A 7,439-nucleotide genomic window follows, 5' to 3' on the forward strand; every position below is an offset into this window, starting at 1 on the left:
CCCTCTCAAACATCACTTATTAATTATCTGGGTGTTGGGATTGAAAACCCCCACAGGAAGAGGGGGAAAACAGTTGCAGTCTGGGTCTCACACACCTCCTCAGTCTAGCAACTTTATTCTTTTTGATCCTGGCTCTGAACGATTGCCAAATATTTCACCCTAACATGAGTAACTTTGTCAAGGTGATTAGCAAATTTTTATTCTCTGATAAAGGTGAATGAGAAAAAGCTTCAGCTAACATTGCCAAAGCCTGAGAGAGGATTACTCATCCTTCAAATCTAGATGTTAAAATTAGTCTTACACAAAAAGGTTGTTGGAGCAAAAAAACCCTTAAATTTTTAATATATGATTTCTCTTAAAAGGCCTTCCACCCCAGGATCTCAAATCAATTTAATTAGAAACTGTAAACTTAATTAGACGTCAGGACAACCCTGCCACTGAGGCAAATCTCTGATTAATGGAGAAGTTTCTGTCAGGGGCCAAATTCAGTCCTGGCCAGACTGGCAAAGGCATCAGAAAGACAGACAAAACAGCTGAAAAAAGGCTGAAAGAGAAACTGTCCTTATAAAACACTGGATAGATGCAACCACCACAGACCAAAGTGTTTTGGAAAGAATTCCTTGGAGGAAGAAGCCCAGAATGGCACCCTGGGCAGCCTGTGCTGGGAGCTTGTGGTGAGGTGGAGCCTGGGGCATTCCTGCTGAGGAGAAGAGGAACAGGCAGACCAAGGTGTCCTCAAGCCCAAGGGCTTCTCCGTGTCCCCTGCAGAGCAGTGTCACATGCAGGCTGCCTGGTTTGTCCCCAAGGCCTGGCCCAGCAGCCTGGTGACACATCACCTGGGCAAAGCAAATAACCCTGCAGATAACACTGAAATAGCAACACGTCCCAAGAGCTGGCAAACTGTTGGAAAGGTGACTTTATTTTGCACTATGCCCAGGGACAAAGGACTGGCAATTTAATGACAGGGAGCTGTTTGATTCCTGACTGGCAATGGAGGAACTGGCAGAAGCACCACCTGGCTTTGTGCAGCAAAGAAACAAGGTCAAGGACTTCGCTCATCCCATCTGTGATGTTTTCACATGGCAATTTATATTACAGTGGGAAGAAGAGGTCTTGTCAGAAATCAAGGCCCCCATTGCCCCCAGAAAAAAACCCAGATGAGAGGCAGTGTGTGCCTCAGAGCCATGTGCTCCAGGTCAGCTCCCCAGAGTCCTCTTCAGGGAAGTACACTCAGTGGGATCACAGAGTCACAGAACCACAGAGTAACTGGGTTGGACGAGACCTTCAAGATCATCGAGTTCAACCCATTCCCTGACACCTCAACTAAACCCTGGTACCCAGTGCCACATCCAGGCTTTGTTAAAGGGATGGTGACTCCACCCCCTCCCTGGGCAGCCATTCCAGAGCTTTATCACTCTTTCTGTGAAAAGCTTTTTCCTGATATCCAACCCTATATCTCCCTTGGTGCAGCTTGAGACTGTGACCTCTGGTTCTGCCAGTTGCTGCCTGAAGAAAGAGACCAACCCCACCTGAATATAACTACCCTTCAGGAACTTGTAGAGAGTGATAAGGTCATCTCTGAGTCTCCTTTATGTTGGGACACAGGGGATCTGAGATGGATCTGGTGCTGCAAAGACCTTCCAGCTCTGCCGAGGAACTGCTGGCATGGCTGCAGCTCACCAGACAACAAGGGGGATGAGGGGGATGCAGATGCAGTGAGGCTCCAGCCCACAGGGTAGGAAATGAGATCCAGCTCTGTCACAGCTCCCTGTGGTGGTATTTTACAGGAATGTACTCCCTTTTCCCTAGACACCTCTGTACTTCACTGGCAGTACTGTAACACTAGCTTAAAGCCTTTTGGATGCTATAAGCATCCTCCTGCATGAATTATGCCCTCAGTAAAAAAACAATTTCTACTCCCAGTTACATCAATTTAAATCTTCAAACGATGATTTTGGCTTTGTATCAGCGCCTTTGATAGACACAGGCCCCCTGGGCCTGGTTTGGCTGCACTTACACATTTTCAGTGGAGCTGCACTGGGAACATGGATCTTCTCCCATCCTTCGGTTTCCTAAAACCTCAGGTGGTTTGGGGAAAGTTGGTGCTGCAGAGTCAAAGCGAGAGCTTGGCAGCAGAAGTGAGGAGCATTCCCTGTGGCAAGGCTGTGCTGGCTGTGCCCAGGCAGGGGTGCTGGGAGGGGAGGCGTGGGGGTGGGATCTCCTCCAGCAAGGCTCAAAGGGGGAGCAGCATTTTCTGCTGGAACTTCATCCCACTCCTCTATAACTGTCCGTCCTTTCACTGTCCTGCTTAGGCAACTGTCCTCTGCTTCTCTTCCAACACAAACCATCCTATGATTCCTAGGAAGATTTTTCCATAGAGGGGATCCAGGTATTTTCCCTGGATATAGAAATCAGGCTCCTTAATGGAAATTCAGCTCCATCCTGTGCAGAAAAGTTGGCTGGGTAAAGGCAAAGATGTAAACTACAAGCAGAATGAAGGAAGACTTTGCCTTGTGGTTTTACGAGGCTGGTTTATGAGATGTGTGTTACTAATGAGATATTTGATGTAGCCCGTTTACTAATGTGAAACTCCCTCAGAAATGAGGAGTTTTGCCTGGGCAACAAGAGTATTAATATGGCCCCAGAAACTCAGAATATTTGGGACGGATAGTTAAAAATAAAAAAAAAAGGAAAGAGGAAAAAAAAAGAAAAAGGAAAACCCCCTCTGGATTTAGTGTATAGTCGTTAACAAGGTATCCCACAGGTAGAACATGATTTATTGAAAACTGGAGAAACTGTCCTGGTTTTGCTAGAATGGAGGTTTTTGTTCTGCTCAGGGCACTTTATATGAAACAGATGCACAGTCGATAAATCAGGCTGTCCAGCAGGAAGCACAGGCTGCATTTGCTGTATAAATTATCATGTTCTTTGTAGGTAAATGCTATGGATGAAAACAGGGGTATTCTTGCTTCTTAAAAAACATCGATTATTATTGCTGGAGAAAAGAATTCCTTTGGCCTGTAGGATGTAGTAGCAGAGAGAACAGTCAAGGCAAAACTCCCAACAAAAATCACTTTCAGAGTAAGAATTTGATTAAAATAGGAGACAATGGGAATACTTGGAATTTAAGACCAGCAGGACGTTCTACTTTCTCAAGTTTAGCTTGGATTTTTTTCCAAATGGCTGCCCCAAAAAAGCAAACACATTCAAGTACTTTGAGCTGATAGAAGAGGAAAATCCGTTTGCAAACCCCTTCTTTCTTTTCTTGGCAAGGACATTAATCAGCACTCAGGCAGTCTGCAACACGCCATGAGATCTCCAGTGATGCTGTGAGGAACCACAGCAGGGAAAGCAGCAGGACATGGCAGTCCAAGGAGGAATTGTCTTTGTTTGAGAACTGCTAAAAATATGTATACAAAAAGCTGTAACGTGGGTGGCTTTTAGTCAGAATTTAGAATGCAAAAGGATATTATGGTTTTTCAATAAAAACTGGTGAGGAGTGATGCCATGGGAGGGGATTTCCTGGAGTTAGTTTCTTGTGAATGATAGATAAGTGAGACACAGAGCAGAAGTTCACCCACTGCCATTTCTATGTGGCTGCATTTTCACAAGCAACATTTCTGTGCCTCACTCCCCACAACATTAAAATTCTACTGAAAACGGGTGTTGCTGTTTTATTGAAAATATCAACCACCTAAGCTGAGGCTTAGGTGAAGGCAGCACTTTCCTGCAGGGAGGCACTGAGGAATTCTCTGAACAGAGCACAGCCAAGGGTGCATCCCCCCTTGCTCCATCCTGGCTCTTTCCTTTTTTTTTTTTTTTTTCCATTTAAACTGCATAAGCTGCAGATGAAAAAATATATAAATAGTAATTCTATATATAGTCCCGGGATAAAACTGCAGTTCATTTATGACAGCTGACAAATCTAAAACGGGCAATGTAAGTGCATTACAAAATGATTAAACCTTAAGTTCTCTCGCCCCCAGCTACAGGGCTGCATTAACATTACATTACCCACTGAATAATGCAACCTGCTGCAGTTTGATGCCAACACAAAAATACAGCCAAAATAGCCCCTTCCCTTCTATTTACAGCTGGTGTCCCAAAAGCCATCTTCCTCGTGGCAGACACAGCTTCCGCTCGCCTGCGTTTGCTCAGAGTCCATAAAACAGGAATCCTACAGAGCTGAAGTTGGTTGGAAGCATTTTCTTGGGCTTAAGCCACACAAATGGCATGTGCAATGGGCTTAGGACTCTGCTAGCAGGATTACAGAGGTATCAGACTACATATCCCTGGGGCTGGGGCTGAAATCAATACTGGGTACTTGGGAGAGATGTAATGGATTCAATCTGACCAAAACTTTAATTACAATTTTTGTTATGACACCGGCTTTTCTATCTCTGGATCTCATTGAGCTTAGGCAGAATATGTCAGAGCATTGTGTAACAGAGTGTTGAGTATTCCCATTATCTCCCCCTCACCAGGGAAGCAGCTCCCTGCAGCAGGCAGGTCACAGGCAGAAGAGGTGGGTGGAAATCAGATGTCCACTGACCCCCCCACCCTTTCCAAGCTGCAGAGGTGACACAGCCACTCTGTCTTTGTGATTTACCATTGTTCTGTGATTTCAGGACTCATTGATAGCTGCTCATTCCTTGCTGCTTCTCGTCATGGCATGACGTGAATGACAAGATGTGAAAAAAATAATATGATGAAGGAAAAGGGAGCCTAGCAGAGAAATTTACAGTTTTCAGATTGTTTTTTCCCAGCATAAACAGTTTCTCTGTCCAGGGCACAACAGGCTGGGATTTAGGATGCAGGGTTTGAGAACCCAGGAAGTGGGAATGCCTTTGCACATGTGAAGGGTTTTTCATCTCTCTTAAGGTCACATTCTGCTTTATGGTACTGATGCCACATAATACACCATGGTCCCATCCAGCCCAAGAGAATAATTAAGGAGATCTCTGTTAAAATGCAATGATTTTGATCCTTCCTCACCCAGGACCCTTGGGATTTAGTCAGGAGTTGCCCAGGGCACGTGTTCCATCGAGCTTCCCAGAGAAGGCACCTGAACAGTAACTCCAAGGGGAACCTCCCTAAAATAGCAAGGCCTCAGATCCTATAGCTAATACCTATTTTCCCAGAAAACTCAAAGCTGTGGCTGTAATGAAAGCCAGCTCTCAGACTTTCATTTTAAGCAGCCTTAGTTCAGAAGGAAAAGAAACAGCATCATCCCATTACACATGGAGTGTGTTTCCTCTGGGGAAAAAAAGAAATCACTCACCTTTCAGAAAGTACCATTCTGTCAATATTGCTTCTGTTCACAAAGAGGAGATGTCAGACAATTCAAGCTAAAATTGGCATTGTATTAAAACCTCAGTATCAGGACATGAATGAAACCTAGCTGGAAGCACTCACAGATTACACTTTCACCCAAAGTTTCCCAACTGTTGGTTTGATCTGTGTGGCATTGATCCCTGCTCCCTCTGAAAGGCTTGATGACTTTTCCCTCTGCAGCAGCATGCACAGAAATGAAGGGCAAATGAAGAGCAGGGAGGTTTCTGGGCTCCCCAGATCTCCCTCCCCAGGCAGTCACCCACAGTCGGTGCCCACAGGGGAGCTGGCACAGGTGGGACTCAGCATGTGCTGGGACTCTGCCCCTCTGCAAAGCACCTCCATCAATTAACATCCTACAGAGCAGGAATAGAGGTGTCTGAATTACCTAAATGAAGCAGCTGCTCCAGAAGAGAGGGAGAAGAAAATGTATGTTTGGAGTTATCTGACTTCATGGAGGAATTGAGGGATTTTTTTCTGTATTCAGTCTTAATTATGAAGCTCCATTTGTGCTGCCTTTATAGGGTGCTACCAGCAGCAAACTACACTGAGGTATGTACCCCAAATTCCTGCCAAACAGGTGTCTCCCCTTTTGCTCCTTGCTGCTTGTGGCCAGGGGTTGTTACTGTGGGTTGGTACCTTTGCCCATACAGATGCTGGTGCCAAAGCAATCCTTCCTGTGTGATCAAACCAGGAGGGAAATGTAACCCACTCCTACTCCTGCCACATTCAGACTTCTCCAGGATGCTCCTCTTCCCTCTGCTGCCTCCAAGATCTCTCTGAGGATCACAGTTTTCCTTCCACTCCTGTTTGCTCCTTCCCTTTCCCCCCTCCCTCTGTGTTCCCTGGTGGGTGATGGTGCCCAGGGTGTGAAGCCACGCAAATTTTCCCATCACTGTTACCATCCTGTGGCCCCCTTGGGAACATGCATTTCTTTCTCTGCTCTGTCTTGGACTAACAAAACTCAGCTCCTGCATAGTGGTAGAGTTAATTAAGCTCCTCCCCAGTTCCCCATTACCCACCGTTTGAAATATACAGTTTGTTTGTCAGCACCTTGGGGTGTTATTGCTATCATTTACACCATTCACTGGTAGATAAAAGCAACTGTTTATTTATCAAATACAAATAACAGCTTTTAGGATTAAAAAAAGAAAATCCTGGGGTTTTCTCTAATCCTGGCCAGGCTGTGTGCTGAGGGGAGACCTTGCTTCGCATGGAGCAGGGCTGGGTTGTGAATTTTGTCTTGTGTCAATGCTATTCCTTTTCCATTTGCTTTGAGAGCTTCTTGTTGCTGCTCTTTTTTACTTGCAAATGGGAAGGAAGTAACGCAGACACAGAGAGAGCTTTTAAAGACAGAGGGAGCAGGATTTGATAGCCCCATTCAAACAATTCTCTCATCAAAATCCTCTTTTCTGACTCAGAGATAGTCGATCAGTCCATGAGATGCAAGTGAATAACCCATGGGGTGAAGGACAGTTCTGTAACAGACTGTGTGTTGGAAAGGGGAGAAAATTCCTCCCAGAGCTGTGCCAGCACTGGTTACACCCAGAGCACCATGTTTAAGCACCCTGTGTTTCTGTATCAGCTGCAGCTATAGACATGTGCAAAGACACCCCACCAGGCTCCTTCTAAATGTGACTTTTAGAGAAAGAATCACAGTAAATCTATCAGGCCAGAATAAGCACTGATAGTTATGTCAGTTCTTTAATCCAGCTGCAGTAACTGGCTCAAGAAAAAACTCTTTAAATCCCAGTGCCTTGCTGCAGGCAGCCAGCAGGATGAGTGGGGCACAGCCAGACCAGGAGCTGCAAACTGGTGCAGTGCTGATGCTAATACAATTTAAAGTGGATAAATATGAAAAATAGGTGCATGGATGGCCAACAATGAGCAAACCACCAGGAGCCAAAGCATGTTTAAAGAATAGGATTTGTAGACAACTCCTGGCTGAAGGATTATGTTTAAGTGTGTGAGAAGCCATCTAATAAAGCTCACAATAGCACACAGTGCTTACTTCACCACCACAGCAAAGGACTCTGGGAGAAATGAGTCAAGTTGAAATTTCTTTTTACCTTTCCTCAAAGAATAACATTTTTTAAAAAGCCAGTTTG

This window comes from Passer montanus, unplaced genomic scaffold, assembly GCF_014805655.1.
Source record: "Passer montanus isolate IOZ18808 unplaced genomic scaffold, ASM1480565v1 scaffold9, whole genome shotgun sequence".
NCBI lineage: Eukaryota > Metazoa > Chordata > Aves > Passeriformes > Passeridae > Passer > Passer montanus.